Source organism: Protopterus annectens, chromosome 2.part0, assembly GCF_019279795.1.
Source record: "Protopterus annectens isolate FY-2018-M chromosome 2.part0, PAN1.0, whole genome shotgun sequence".
Classification (NCBI taxonomy): Eukaryota; Metazoa; Chordata; order Ceratodontiformes; family Protopteridae; genus Protopterus; species Protopterus annectens.
The window spans coordinates 1,559,072,591-1,559,088,601 of NC_056728.1; the positions used below are offsets into that span (position 1 = coordinate 1,559,072,591).

Below are 16,011 nucleotides of genomic sequence, written 5' to 3' on the forward strand. Positions count from 1 at the left end.
CTAAATAAAGACTTTGTTTCTGTGGCAAGCAAATATCAGACAAGATTTATAGAGATTATTTTTAGTATTTTATATTCACTGTATCTGTTTTTAGAATACCTTACTTATATCACTAGATGTTGGAAAATAACTGCTTTCTGACAATTACATCTGAGGTTATCACCTGTTAATGTCAAAAGTTTCCAAGTCTCATCTGCTGAAAGATATCAAAATTTTTTAAACTTGTACAATACAGAATGGTAGAGTTATATGTGCATTATATTTTTCTGATTTTGTTCAAGTTTTCTAATAGCTGGCCTTTTTGTAAAACCTTCAAATATTTATGATAGATTATGAATGTTTATGATATAGCTGCTAATAAATGTGAGGCTAAGGAACAAAAATGTATGCATGTGTGTGTGTGTGTGGGTGTGTATATGCACACGCACACATATATATATGTGTGTGTGTATGTATAATATATATATATATATATATATATATACACACACACACACACACACACACACACACACACACACACACACACACACACATGCACACACACATACATATCTATATATGTACGGCAAAGATTATGTTTTCATTGCTTATGAAATTTTAATTTTTCTTTGTAATCACAAATCATCTTTTTATTATGCTACTGCTCAGATTCCTCACTCAGGCATTAATTATGTTGATTTTCTAAAATTACATCTAGATTCTTAATTACATCAATAATCTTGAAAGTCAAAATCTTTTCTGGCATATACGCTGATATTTCTGGATATGAATAAAATCCACCCCCTAAACACACACACACATACACACACACACACACACACACACACACACACACACACACACACACACACACACACACACACACACAAACTTGGAAAAATAATTTTAAGTGTTCTTTGTAACTTTAGTATGACTATCACAAAAGGTAGCTATTAACATGGATGAATTCATAAAAGTATTAAAGGATGAGAAATCAACATAATTTTGGAAGTTTTGTTTCAATGATTAGTACTCCCTTGGTTTCTTGTTGTGAATTTTTTTTCAGAGAAATGCATTATTTTTTTTTCAGTTGTTGCGAGGATTCAGCCTATGATTTCTGTTTTTACACCCATTGGGAAATTCATTCTACTTGAAGAACAAGAGGCAGGCTCAGTGGTTAGAGCCCCGCGGCCCATTTGTTCCCTGTTCTGAGTGTATAACCAGCCCATTAATTTTCCTCACATGGAAGAGATGGGTAATAGGTGTGGGGTCAGCTTGCAGATGCTACATACTACATCCTTGCCAGTGTGTTGTGTGCTACAGGGTCTACTTTAGTAGACCAAAATACCACAGGATTGACACTTGAAACACCAAGCCCAGAAGAAAGAACGTGCACAACACCGAAACTTCACATAAGTGAAATACCAGTTCACCATCAACTACCTCATGCAGGCAGCAGTGTTAGAGTGGAGTCTCACAGGTCCTCCCTGTAGTTGAAATAGCAATTTCTATATTTGTAAAAGACTAGCGTAGTCTGCTCACAGTGAGATCGTGATACAGTTAGGGTTGGAAAATACACAATTTCCTCACTGTAGTTTAGTGGCGGCTGGTGACTTCAAATCAAAGGGGGGCTGCAGGAGACAGCTGAATGGGTGGAGTCAATGGGAAGGGGTGTGACCAACTAGAAAGGGGAGGAGCTATGCTCAAAACCACAAAAACTAACTTTAATTAAATAAGCTACCCTGGGTGCCAAACCGTCATTATGAGAGTCCAATCAAGACAAAATGAAGTGTAGAAGAATAAAAATATTTCAATGCATTGGCTGCATGACATCTTACTTAATATCTAGATGGAAACAAAAAGGTTGTGAGGCATGAAAAAATAAATTACTTTTTAAATACATTACTGGAATGCCAGTCAAAATCAAGTATAAGAAAACAAGCAGTGCTCAACTCAAACCACTTCTCCTTACACTGCAGTTCTAATTATAATTTATATTCAGCTTTATTAAAGTACCAAGTAACATGCTGAAAGTAGAAATCTCTGTGATGCCTCCACTTGTAAAAATGGTTCTTATCTAAAAAAGACCTGCTGCCTGACAACTATCTACTTGTTTCATGGGGAAAACATGATCAAAGTAAAAAATGAAAAGCAAACAAGAAACAAGCTCAAGATACATTGCTTAAAGGATTACTGCACAGGTTATGAACCACACATGATTGACATTCTGTTTAGTTTACGGGTAAAGCCTGCAGAGATGACTGGAAGTCTCCAACAAGTGTAATGAGCTTCTTAAAATAATGTAATCCTGTCCTTTATTACAAGTCCTGTCATATGCATTTCAATACCAAAGGCTTATACATTATCTAGTTAAGTATTCTCTGCATGGCAACAACAGAAAGGCTTTCAGTGTTGGCAATTCTTTAACAATATGCTTATTAAAGCTTACTTGCATCTTACAATCTCAGACAAGCTTACCTGATGGTCATTAAAGCATTGCTACTTAAACACAGAGCAACAGGCACTTTGAGTAATAAGCATAAATCAACAGTACAAAAATATGACAAACCAGACCATTCTGCAAAATCAAGGACAGATGAAAAGCCACTGTAGTACTTGTGTCTACCTTGGATAGGGGGATACTCTGCACATTTACACTGCATAACTACTCCTTGCCTTGCTTGGACATATCCAGAGTCACTACATGGGGGAGTGGGGTGCAACAAGTATGTCACAATTTGAAATGTCTCTGGTTGACTGTGATGGCCCTGACACATTTGTCAAACTTCTCAACCTCAGAGCAAGAAATCTGGACAAAGCCATACATAGAAGTGGGACAAAGGCCCAAAAATATTTTAAATATTGCTCTTATAAACTTAGAAAGATAATAGAATAGGTTTTGCATTAGTATGAATTTTCTGAAGGGTATACAATCTGAAACTCAAATGTCTGCCATTATTTTCCAACTTCAGTCTTTAATTATTTGTCACTAATTTGCCAAAAAAAAAAACAATTTTATGAAAAATGGACCAAAAATGTGATGCAAAAATATAAAATAGCCACACAATACAGCTGGGAACCTGTCAAAGAAGGGACACTTTAATATTAGTACTGCTAACTTGAGCAGCTGGCAAAATAAAAGAATCTACATGCATTTCTGAAATAAAAGTAATCTATAAATCTGATTATTACAGTTATTTCTTAATTGTAAACCCTCCATGTTTTCTTCCAAAATTGCTATTTTGCAGAGGCATTATTAGGGGAAAGAGCAACATTTTGAGCCAAAACCGAGGACAGTTGAGAGGTTTGGCTATGCCTAATTCTATAAAGCATTTTATTTGCATGTAACTCTCAACCTGTTAATACAATAAATCTGGGCAAGGCCAAATATATTGGGAGAACATATAAACAGTACTAAAAATTGCTCTTGTATAAACTGAGACAGTTGATAGAATAACAGGTCTTACTTTAGCATGCATTTTTCTGAAGGTTATGAAGTCTGAAACTCAGTGTGTCATTATTTAGTGACTTAATTCCTAAATGATTTGCCAGAAAACCACAAATTTTATGAGGAACAAACTAAAAATAAGAAGCAAAAATCTATTCATTCTTTGAAATCTGGACAGTTGGGATGTATAGTTCAGCTGGGGCCATCTGAGTTTGCCGCCCTTCCCCCTCACAACATGGTCGAATGGAGCCTCCCTCCTGCAGCCATTCCAATGATCCATTACTTGGCTATTTCACTCCATTTACCATAAACACTAATGTGCATACTGCTTTACTTCTATGATGATTTGGACTTCATTTGAAAGTTTTATTTTGCATTTTACAGCACAAACACTAAGACATCTGCTAAACAAAGCAATGCAATCTCACAATGAAAACAGACTTAACTTCTCTGCCCTTGAAACTCACATTCATTGAAACAGCATTGAAACCCACATTCAAAGAAAATACATTTTGCCAGTGGCAGATAAAGATTATTTCTGGGCTGTTTTCAAATCATAGGCCCCTTGCATATGAAACATACATGTGCTCTTTGATACACATTCCTGATTGTACTAAATTATATTCCTTGTACAATACAGTACAGTTGTTAGAGGGTGTTATAAATTTATTAAACAATAAAACAAAACTCATGCACCAATAATGACAAAACTGCCCAATTCAGAACATTTCCATCATAAAAATCTACTCAAACTTCTACAGTCCACCATTATCAGTAAATATGCACAATTCTACAGTCCACCATTATCAGTAAATATGCACAATCTCTGAAGAAGTAAAAGTCATCTAAATAATTCTACATTAAAGAAATATGTAACTAATGAAGAGGTTCATGGCAGCTTGTGTTTGTGTTGTCTAGTTCTGTGGATGCATGGGGTAGTTGAGTTAGTTGGGTAATGGCGGTGCAGGATGTTGTGGTGTAGGAATGTTTTTTTATTTTGTAGCTGCTTTATGGGTAATTTGTTATCTGTTACAGTATACTAAGTAAGGGTTTTATTTAAAGTTTTTATTAACTACATAGGAGGAAATTATTTAGCATAGGTTGCGGGGAATGTTTTTGAGCTTACTAACGGTACTGGGAACATCGTGCAGTAATATTTTAATGTGGTCGGTGTGGATTACTAGTCTGTATGTATTGGTGTTTTGTAAGTCGATATTATGACAGTCGCTTATGAGAGGTTTCGGTGTTTTGCAGTTTCGTTTTTTGGGCTTGGTGTTCGAGTGTTGATCATCTGGTATGTTGGTCTAGTGAAGTAGACCCAGGATACAATATTGGTGCAATTCCAGAGGTACAAACCTCTTGCTACACATGCTAAACCTTACAAATGAGCAGCATGTCCTTACAAGGCTCATTGCTGCAGGTGCTGCTTCCTGTAGGTGTTACCAATGCAATGAGCCAAACTGCCTCTCTGTCCCCGTGATGTCCTCATAATGGGTGAGCTAGCATTATACAGTTGCTCCCATCCTCCCTTGCCCAGCTCCTCCAGAACCTATACTGCTAAATGAACAGGAGTTGTCTGAGTCATACTCAGAGCTTAAACCTCTAACACTATGGAGATGGTACTTGCTTTTGCTAGTTTTTAAGTATATCCCACTACATAATTTGTAGTGTGCAGGCTGAAGAATAATTTGCCACAGGGCAGAGACTTCCTGCTAACTGTTCCATGCACAGGAAATGAAAAGAAGTGTAAAAATAATATTGTAAAGTTGAAATTCATAATGTCCTTGTATACCCTCCTCAAATACCTTTACATAAGCTATTACATTGTTTAGACAACTTACAAATGAATATTTCTATTTTAGGTGATTGACAGCATCTCTTATTTTGACTTGGTAGCTAACTACATTCTTCCCTTCTTTATTATAGGTTCATAGGTTCATACTAGGCTATCTGCCCTAGGGCATTTATAAGCCTAGCCAGAATGTGTTTGGCTTTCACCACCCATTTTAAATTTATTTTGCTATGCCCTTTTTCGAGGTTAGTATACTGTGCCTCTGTCTAACAGTGACACAGAAGTGATACCCGGGGTAAACCTACGATCTCCCATCCACTCATCAAGATTCCTCTTGAAGAGAGTCAATGAGGGACTCTGCCTAACCTGGACTGGGATTTTATTCCAGAGTGAAGGGAGCCTCTGGGTTATGAATCTGTCCCTCCAGCATGTCCTATTTATTTCAGTGCTGAGGTTCAACTCTCTTGAGTGCGTAGCTCGATGGGATTTGGATTTTCTGAGGTGCAGCATGTCCATTAATTCTGGGTTGGACATGGCTTTATATGTCAGGCACAGATTACCTCTGAACAGGCGGTATGCCACTGAGTAAAGCTGAAGTTTCTTTAACCGGGCAGCATATGGCATCTGTTTGAGCCCTTTGGTCATCTTGGTGAGGTACTTTTGGGGTCTTTCCAGTTGCTGCAGGTGTCTGGTAAGGTACATCCCAAAAGGGGCATTGTACTCAATTATGGGCCTGATGAGGGATGAGTAAAGAGGCACGATGACCTCCCCTGATCTAGATGTGAATCCCTTCATGATTAGGTGGGCTATATAAAATGTTTTTCTAACCACTTTGGCCACGTGGTTATCAAATGAGAGATTGCTATCAACTTGGGTCCCCAGGTCCCTAATTACTTCTTCTGTACTTAATGGATTATCACCTATGTGGTAATTTGTGGGCACTTTGTTTTTGCCAAAGGGGATGACTATACACTTTTTGGCATTTAGCTTGAGGTCATGTCTCTGGCACCAGTTGTCTGTTTCTATGAGGCCCTTTTGGAGGATGCTTGTGTCGGCTGGAGAGTCGATTATGGTGCCCAGTTTGCAGTCATCTGCAAACTTGGTCAGCCACAGTCCTTCCGTGTTGGCCTGTACCTCCGAGAAATATATACCGAACAAGAGAGGTCCCAGGACCGAGCCTTGTGGGACACCACTTGTAACTGGTTTGGAGTCTGACATGGCTCCAGAAATTCTAACCATGTGGGTTCTGTCCTTGAGCCAGTTTGCAATCCATCTAGTGACATAGGGGTTTATATTTAAGCTGGTGAGCTTATCTATAATGCCCGAGTGGGGTATTGTATCGAAGGCTTTTGCGAGGTCCAGGTAGGCTGTGTGGACCACATTCCCCTCGTCAATGGCCTTGGTGACTGTTTCAAAGAAATCAACCAGGTTTAAGAGGCAGGATCTGCCCTTAACAAAGCCGAACTGGGTAGGATCCAGTGTATGTAGGTCCCCAATATCTTTATTTATGAGGTCCATGATGATCCCTTCCATAGCTTTGCAGACCAAGCTAGTCAGGCTTATGGGGCAATAGTTTCCAGGATCCGTTGAGGCAACACCTTATGGAGAGGGACCACTGTTGCTGTACGCCACTCTTTGGGCACATATCTTGTAGTAAGGCTGAGATTGAACAGTAGTTTTATGTTTGGGTTTAGCTCTTCTTGGAGTTCATGTAGGATGCAGCCCGGGACACCGTCTGGTTGCATTGATGCTGTGTTTTTTGCTTTGGAGAGGGCGGCTCTTACCTGAGCATCTGAGATGTCAGGGGGGCAGCACTCTGCTGGGATAGATATTTGCCCTTTTGGTGGGGAGGGGATGTTTGCGCTGAACCTGTCAGCTAGGATGTTGGCAATGTCTGTGGGCTTGGTGTATTTTTTTGTCATTTTGGACTAATTCTGAGCATATCTGGGAATAAACACCCAGGTTCCTAACATAACTAAAGAAAGCCTTGTGATTATCCTTAGTGTCCTGTGCAATTTTTCTCTCGAAGCTGGCCTTAGACAATTTTATGAGTGCCCGTAGTTTTTTGCTAATACTGATCAGTGATGCCTTCCCTTTTTGGGATTTTGCTCTATCATTTAGTAGCTTCCTCCTTCTATTGTATAGTTTGTTTATGGCTGGTGTCCACCAGACAGGACGTCTGCCTTTGGAGGATTGGGTCTTGGTTTTATTTGGGATCGCATGATCCATGCATTCCTGAAGGTGTTCATAGAATGCGTTTATAAAGGATTCTGCGGTCTGGGCCGTATTTTCCACAGGCCCGGGGGCTTTGAAGGATTCCACCTCGGTTTTGAGGAGTGTGAAATTTGCTTTAGAGAAGTTTTTCACTGTGGTTTTCTGGGCAGGGGGTGGGGTCGGGATGTGAATATCCAGTGAGATTAGTCTATGGTCTGATCTTACCAGTGAGGGATACACTTCTGGTCTGGAGCATAGAGTCCCCATGTTGGTGATGATCAGGTCCAGTATGTTTTCCCCTCTTGTGGGAGTGGTAACAAGTTGTTCCATAGCATTTGAGTTTATAAATTCTAAGAACCTTTGGGCTAGGGTGTTGGAGCTAGAGTAATGCTCCCAGTCTATGTTTGGGTAGTTGAAGTCGCCCAATATAATGGTGTTTGGAGAGACCTTCATATTTTCCAGTGTTCTCAGGAAGGCCAAGTGGGGTTCTTGGGTTTGGGAGGGTGGTCTGTAGCAGGCTATAAACTGGAAGGCAGTTTTACCCACTGTTAGTTGCACATGGATAGTCTCTGATGATTCGGGCTTTGCCACCAACCTGGAGGTGTGGGTATCTTTGATGAATATCGATACTCCCCCTCCTTTTGTGGTTCGGTCCAAGTTTTGGGGACGAAAAGCATGGTATGAGGTATAACCTGGTAGTGCTGGGATGCTCTCGGGAGCCCTGAACCAGGTTTCTGTTACTGCACAGATATTGATGTTCTCCATGCTAAGGAGAGTTTCGAGTGCATGCATCTTGAGGTTTAGACTTCTGGCGTTGAGTAGCATTACTCTTAGTTTCTTATCCCTTGTGATACCTATGGAGGTGGGTTTGTCTTTTGAGCCTTGCCTAAAAAAGGCACTATGGGGGTAGCAAGAGCCTTTGCCAATATCCGAAAGCCCAGGGGTGACAGGTGCAAGCCGTCCCTAGTGAAGCATCGTGGCTTGTCCAGCATATCATCCCAAGCTGACAGGCATTGGATCCCCTTTGAATGACACCAGTACTTAAGCCAATTGTTGAAATTGATCATCTTGTCTTCATATTGTGGCATCATTCTTGGTGAGGGTAAGATGCTACTCAAGGTCAGGGTCATACCGGCCTGGGCTACATGCTCAGAGAGCTCCTCTATGTCTCTTTTCATGTAGTCCAGGGAGGTACGTCTCAGGTCATTCACACCAGCATGGACAATGACTGAGCCATATTTGTACTTGCCTTGGAGTGACCTGAGTGCTTGTGTTATGTGGCGGATCCTAGCGCCCGACAGGCTGCTCAACGTGACCCTCTCCTTGTTCAGCCTGGTGAGCGGGACGTCAGTGTGCCTGACGATAGAGTCACCTATTACAAGTGTATCAGGTGTGTTGTTTAGTCTTAAGGGCTGTGACTGTTCGGCACACTGGCTTTGTGAGCTATGTGTTGCACGTGTTTTATTTTGGGGTAGCGGTTGCTTGGGTGTCTGCTTTGGAGGTCTCTGCTGCTCAGGCAGATCTTTATTTAGAGCCTCCGAGTACGTTTTTGTGTGATTATGTGTTTGGTTTGCTGTCGTGGTAGGTCCATGTGAGACTGGAATTGTAGTGAGTGTGGTTTCCTTCTCCTCCTGACTGGTTATGCCAGTACTGAGTTGAGAGAGCTTAGCCTCCAGTTTGGCTATATGGTTGCATCTCTCACATTTGTTGGAATTTGTTGGGAGGAGGAGAGGGTTGTCTGTGTACATGAGGCAGTTGTAACATTGCCTCAAGATTCCCAGATTCACCAGCTGGACCGGAGAGGAGATTGACAACTGACCTTTGGACATGCTAGAATAATATTGGGAATTCCTTTATAATTGAAAACAAGGGCCAGTGGGGAGTGAGGGTGTAGTGCTTTCAATTTTTAGTGCTGACTTATATAATTGCTTTAGTGAGCAAGTGCCAGGTAACTTAAGTGCAATGTGTTACAGGTAACTTAAATGCAAAAACAGCAAACAGTAACTTTCTTTCAAGTGAAACAAGGAAATAAGTACAGTAAGCAATGCAGATATCACTAGTGATCCACAGAAGCACTGAGAAGCTGCGTATTAGGTGGAATTAGCGTTCCAGGAAAATAACAAGCAAACAAACAACAAGCATATAAACAAAGCTAGATTCAGCAGGCCTGGATCTAGTCTATGCTACAGCAAACAAGGTGTACCAATTTCAGTAAGATACAGTTCAAATATTCAGGCACTATAAACCTTTAACCAGAAATTCCCAGCTCAGAAGGGCAGAGTCCAGCCTCTTCTCCCACAAGAGTGCAGACCACGAACCTTCTTAATGTAAAATAACTGGCCTGAAGCCCAAGTGCCTAAACCAGAACCAATACACTTTAAGAATAACAGACACTGGGCTCTCAATCAGCAGTTCCCAACTTAGAAGGATGAAAGCTACTTGTCCTGCCACCACAGTGCATGCCACAAACCTTCCTAATGTAAAACAACTGGTCTGAAGCCCAAGTGCTTAATCCAAAAGACTTAGAATGATAGCTACACTTTAATAAAGTTACTACCAAGCAGTAATAAATACAATTGAATACTTTAGAGAATGCCTGGATTAGTGCTCAAGTTACACAAACAAAGCTAGATCCAGCAGGCCCGAATCCAGTCTATGCCACAGCAAACAAGGCTCACCAACTTCAGTAAGAAGCAGTTCAGATATACATGCAGTATAAGCCTTTAACCAGAAATTCCCAGCTCAGAAGGGCAGAGTCCAGCCTCTCCGCCCACAAGAGTGCAGACCACAAACCCTCTTAATGTAAAATAACTGGCCTGAAAGCCCAAGTGCTTAAACCAGAATTAATGCACTTTTAGAATAACAGACACTGAGCCCTCAATCAGCAGTTCCCAACCTAGAAGGATGTAAGCTACCTGTTCTGCCACTACAGTGCAGACCACAAACCCTCTCAGTGCAAAACAACTGGTCCGAAGCCCAAGTGTTTAAACCAAAAGGCTTAGAATGAGTTACACCAAGCAGTAATAAATACAATTGAGTACTTTTAAGATGATGCAAAAGTAAAATAAAGTAGGTAGAAACACAAGTACAGTAAAAGCAGATGAATTTTTTTTTTCTGAACAAATGCTGAGATCAAAGAAACAGATTTGAGTGCTGAAACTAGAAAACTGGCTAGTTATAAGAAAAAAAAACTAATCTAGAAGGCTTCGCTCCAACACAGAAGGGCTTGGGGGCTCAGAAGCCTACAAATAGTCTATACCACTTAACAGGAAAGGCAGGAAACAAGCATAATTTTTTTTTCTGTTTCCCAGATGCTCTCTTTGTACACAGTAGGAGTGCCTGAAATCAGAATATGATCTCACTGCACTCAGCTGAGTGAGCAAATGAGATGGGCCCAGAAGGAGTATCCAAACACAAATTTACAAGAGGGGCGGGCAGTTTCAAGGCCACTAAGATTAACACCAAAACAAAAACAGGGACAGTGGGTGGGACTAACTGAAGAGCAGAGTCAAAACTTCCAGTTCAGTTAATATTCCTGCAACACAGTTAAAATCAATTTAAATACTGCATTTTTTGAAAAAAAAAGTGCAGATAAAGGTACTTAAATTCTCTTATACATCCAGTTGAATACAGCTAGTTCTTAGCCGGCCAAAGCTGAGGTTTTTAAGCAGAAAATATTTCACACTGTACCACTTAAATAGGCAAGGACAGGAAATCAAAGAATGTGGCTACCCCACACCTGTAATTACTAGCAAATAATAAAATTCAGCAAACACTGACTAACTTCCAGTTCAGTTAATATTCCTGCAACACAGTTAAAATCAATTTAAATACTGTATTTTTGGGAAAAAAAAAGTGCAGACAAAGGTACTTAAATTCTCTTATATGTCCAGTTGAATACAGCTAGTTCTTAGCTGGCCAAAGCTGAGGTTTTAGTTATCTTAGAAGGCGTCTTACAGATACTCATTGGCACTATTGTGTCCCCCTATAACCCACTGCTTCTCTTCTACAAATATATATATATATATATATATATATATATATATATATATATATATATATGTTTTTATATATATATATATATATATATATATATATATATATATATATATATATATATGTTCCATTAGAGGAGAGACTAATAAGCAGCAGCTAGACACCTATACTTTCCACTAATAAAACTATCAAGAATTAACATATTCCTATTAAAAAGTCATATTATTTGTGCTCCATGGAAATAGTGACTAAAGCTGCTCTCTTCCCACTTAGTACTGCAGTTCTCATCTATGATATTTTCCACCGAAAACAAATTAAAATGAATGTGAGCATGATCTCTGAATGTTTTTTAAACACCTTTATTAAATTATCACTTAAGACATAGGTACCCATACAGTAATCAAACATTTTCCCATTTACATACCTTATACATTACATATGTTTTCTTTCCTTATTTCTTTCTTTATACCATATGTCATTCAGTGCAATATTACCTCAATTGATCAAATCCTGCCTTCCCTTAAACCTCAGTCCTCCTCCTCCTGAACTTTATTCTGCATGTATTGTTCCCACAGATCCATTCATTTCTATATAATTTGCTCCTTCCTTTTATTAAAATCCTTCTTCCAGTTCTTTTATCTCTTTTACAATATTCAATACTTCAAATACATTTGGTTTAGATTTTTAGTTCCATTTTGTAGCAATTGTTTTATTATTTTTGGCAGCCAACAGAACTGTACTTATTAAGTTAGCCTTTCTACGTCTAGGCGATTCAGACTCTGTAACCCAGCTCAAAAGAATAATTTCTTTAGTTGCAGCTATTTGTTCCCACAGTATTTCTGACAGAATATGCTATATGACAATTTTGAAATCTGCCAACTCTTTATACTCCCAAAACCATGTTCATAGTTACCTTTCTCTTCCACATCACATATTAATATGGCACAAAATAACACATGATTTTCAACTCTGCTTTATGTGGGGAAGAATGTGATAATGAAATGCATAAGTGCATTCTGCAGCTTTCTGATCAGCCCTGCTCCATTCCCTGTATGCTCTATATGAAGGGGTTGTCCACCTATGATCACTTCTCCTACTGTTTGTGTATTTTTACATGTTGCCTTCCTAAAAGCAATTAGGCTAAGTGTGCTTGCACGATGTCATGTGATGTTTTTAATCCTTCAGTTACTGCTATGATTGCAACATGAGAAATGAGACTCCTAGATGCTTCTAGATGCATGTGCTTTGCCATCATGACAAACCTAGTATAAATCCATTAGCTAAATGCAGTGCACAGAACAGCATGGCTTCAAATAGGTAAAGCCACATCTGAACAGTCAATCTGCCTTGAATTTCGCTTACAATAAAGATGCTAAAAGCCAATAGACATTATCTGTGAACATATATATATATTTCAATATTTTAATTAACAGACTGAGAACCTCAAGGAAGGCTACTTGGGAGTTTCTGTCCATGATACTGGCTTTGTAAGCATTGGCTCTGAAATAAAGTTGTATTACTGATGCCTAAAGGAACAGATATTACAATTGGATCTTATTTTCAGTGGTAGTTTACTCCAACTCTGGTTGGAAAATAATTTGTTTTAATAAAGGGTTTATATCTTTCTTTTTCTAGATGCAAATTACTCCTTGGTGAGAAGGTATGTGAGGCAAATCTCAGTCCAAGAGTGGCACCTAGGACTTCATTGTGAATGCATTTAAATGCTGAAATGCGGGCTCTTCTATACAACCTATAGTACATAGAATTCAGGATAGAAAATCCTGTCAAAATATAAGAGATCTTGCAATTTCTATTAAGTGAAATATTTTTGAATTATCTCGTGTTTTCAAATGTCAGCAAATGAATAAATAAAAAATGGCACACAGTATTCAGGATGAGACCATGTTAATGATTTATGCAGTGAAAACGTTGTTGTAGGATGCTTAGAGGTAACAGTATTTAATATGGTTTTAATTAGACAAAAACATCTCCTTATAGTAAGCTTGACATTAATGCTAACAAGGAAACTTGCACCCAATTAACCTTAACTCAAAAGCATATACATCAGATCCAAAAGACCAAGTCTGCCAAGTTAACATATTAAAAGCACTTGCATATTAATGATCCCAGTTAACATACTAAAAGCACTTGCATATCAATGACCCCAGTTAACATAGTAAAACCACTTGCATATCAATGACCCCAGTTAACATACTAAAAGCACATGCATATCAATGACCCCAGTTAACATACTAAAACCACTTGCATATCAATGACCCCAGTTAACATACTAAAAGCACATGCATATCAATGACACCAGTTAACATACTAAAAGCACTTGCATATCAATGACCCCAAATATCCTTACGCAGTGTTTATCAGCTGTCTTCAATCCATTCACAGCAGAACAACTTGCCCTTTTATTCACCTTATCGATATACAAATCACTGACCTATTTGTACAGTAATTTTTCATGGTGCAAAAAGGGTCACATTGGAATTGGTCAGCTTCTTTGATCCTCCTAACTACAATTGTGCACTCTTCATGATACAGCCAGTTTCTGTAAGCACACTATCAGACATATACTTAAACATATAGATAATGTTCCTTCTGAACACTTAAAAATCATAAGTGCAGTGCTCATCTAGTCTCTATTCTCATCAACCAGTGTATCAAAAACAGGTTCTGTCCATACTGTTTAGAAACAGGCATTCATTGTGCCATTATACTATAGTGACTCTTCTGTTATTTGAATAAAAACAGCTACTGTCCCATAATCATTTCTGTCTTGATTGTCTGAATTCATAGAAAATGTGAATACTCCCTGCTTATGAAACATCTCATCACCTCAAACCCGATCTCCAGAATTCTGCATAAGTTTAAGAAAAAGCACTACATATCACACTTCCCTCATGTGAGGTGGTGGTCATATCAGCGGTCACCTCATCTGGGGCAGCATGGCTGATATACTCTGGGTCTGACCAAAGCATTTTAAGTAATATGTCACTATGTTAGAGCAGATCTCAGAAGGCTAAGGATTCATTTGTACTTCTAAGAAGTGTTTCTCCTCTCTACCAGGGACACAAAGGACAGGAAGTTAGATGGAAGAGTAAAATTACTAAAGGCAAACAGAGTTTGTTAAACATTTAAAAGACATTCATACATACTTCTGGCATCTTTGTATTGCCTTTAAATAGTATTACAGACTCACAAGACCAAAACCAACACGATTTAATTAGTCAATGAAAAAATCTCTTAGATGTTTTAACAAAATTAATGGGATTTGATTTTCATATTACTAGAAATTTTACTTGTAATTCAGTTGGAGTTATGTATGTCCTAATGTGAGAAAAGATAGACTCATGTTTCTTGAGCATGTCAGGAATATTAAAAACATGAATCCTGAAAGCATGCACATCTTACAAAGCACCAGGGTTTTGCTGGAGTTAAAAACCCTAATTTTGGAACAATTTATATGTAGTATTAGAGGTGACAAAAGTTTAAATAAGCTACTGTTGTGGAAAGAAAGAAAGAGCTTTGAAACTGAAATCTGGTACTAGAAATCCAGAAAGGATAAACAATAAGGTAAATCAGAAATGCCTACTTAATGAACTCTCACTTCATTCACTGATACATTTAATTATTCTTTGTGAGTAATACTCCTTTTAAAGAAATATTAAGGTATCAGGGAAATTGTACATTTCCTAAAAAGTGAATAAATTCCAGTTACTTTTAGTCTGAATTGTTGTATTAATTTATTATCTATTAGGAGTTTGGTAGAGTTCGATGAAACAATACTATTGCTCGGTTTACCTTTATATCGTCGATCACACTTTGTCAACCGGCCACTTAATCGACACAGTTTACGTGAACCGAAACCGCAAAAAATTTTAAATATAGAAAAACATTTGACATTCCACATTTCCGGCTGTGCCACACCTCCACACCATTGCTACCATGGGTCAAAAAGGTGTGAGGTTTTGTCGTTTGCTTATTCGGAATTCGACGTTGGAGACATTCGCATTTCGGCATTCACGGAAGTCGTGTCACCCATATCGGGATCGATGATATAAAGGTAAACCCTATTGCTCAGCTTCTCTCAGTTGATCTAGGAGTTTCTCTGGGCCCCAGATATGGCCCCCATCTGTTTGCAATATTTCTACATGACATACTTAACCACTGTGGAGATTCATTGCTCATTCTACATAGAGATGACTCCGACATTAACTTATCTAACCTTGCTCTTGTCTCTGTTAATGCAAGGATGCAATCTAGTTTTCAATCAGTGCAAAAGTGACTTAACAAGTTTTCACTTAAATACCTTTAAAAGTACACCATCACTGCTTTCTTCCACAAATGTCTAGTCTTGTCCTCTGACACATCTGCTGTCATAAACACTGATAGCATCACTAGTCACTCATCCATGAGTTTTCACAAAACCTCCCTTGAGAAATCCGTTCCAATAACCTACTTGGTTGTATTAGTTACAATCAACTATAACCCAACAAGCACTTGAACAAAGTAGTAATCAAAATGAATCCAAACCATCACAGATTTTACAAAGTAAGAATGTTTTTGT

At 38.7% G+C, this 16,011-nt stretch overlaps 1 protein-coding gene across 1 annotated transcript in view; it reads right to left on the bottom strand.

Annotated features, from left to right (window-relative positions):
• Positions 1 to 16,011, bottom strand: part of LOC122792853 (exostosin-1-like) — a 1,813,286-nt gene that overhangs the window by 1,051,806 nt on the left and 745,469 nt on the right. The gene's annotated exons all lie outside the window — the stretch shown is intronic.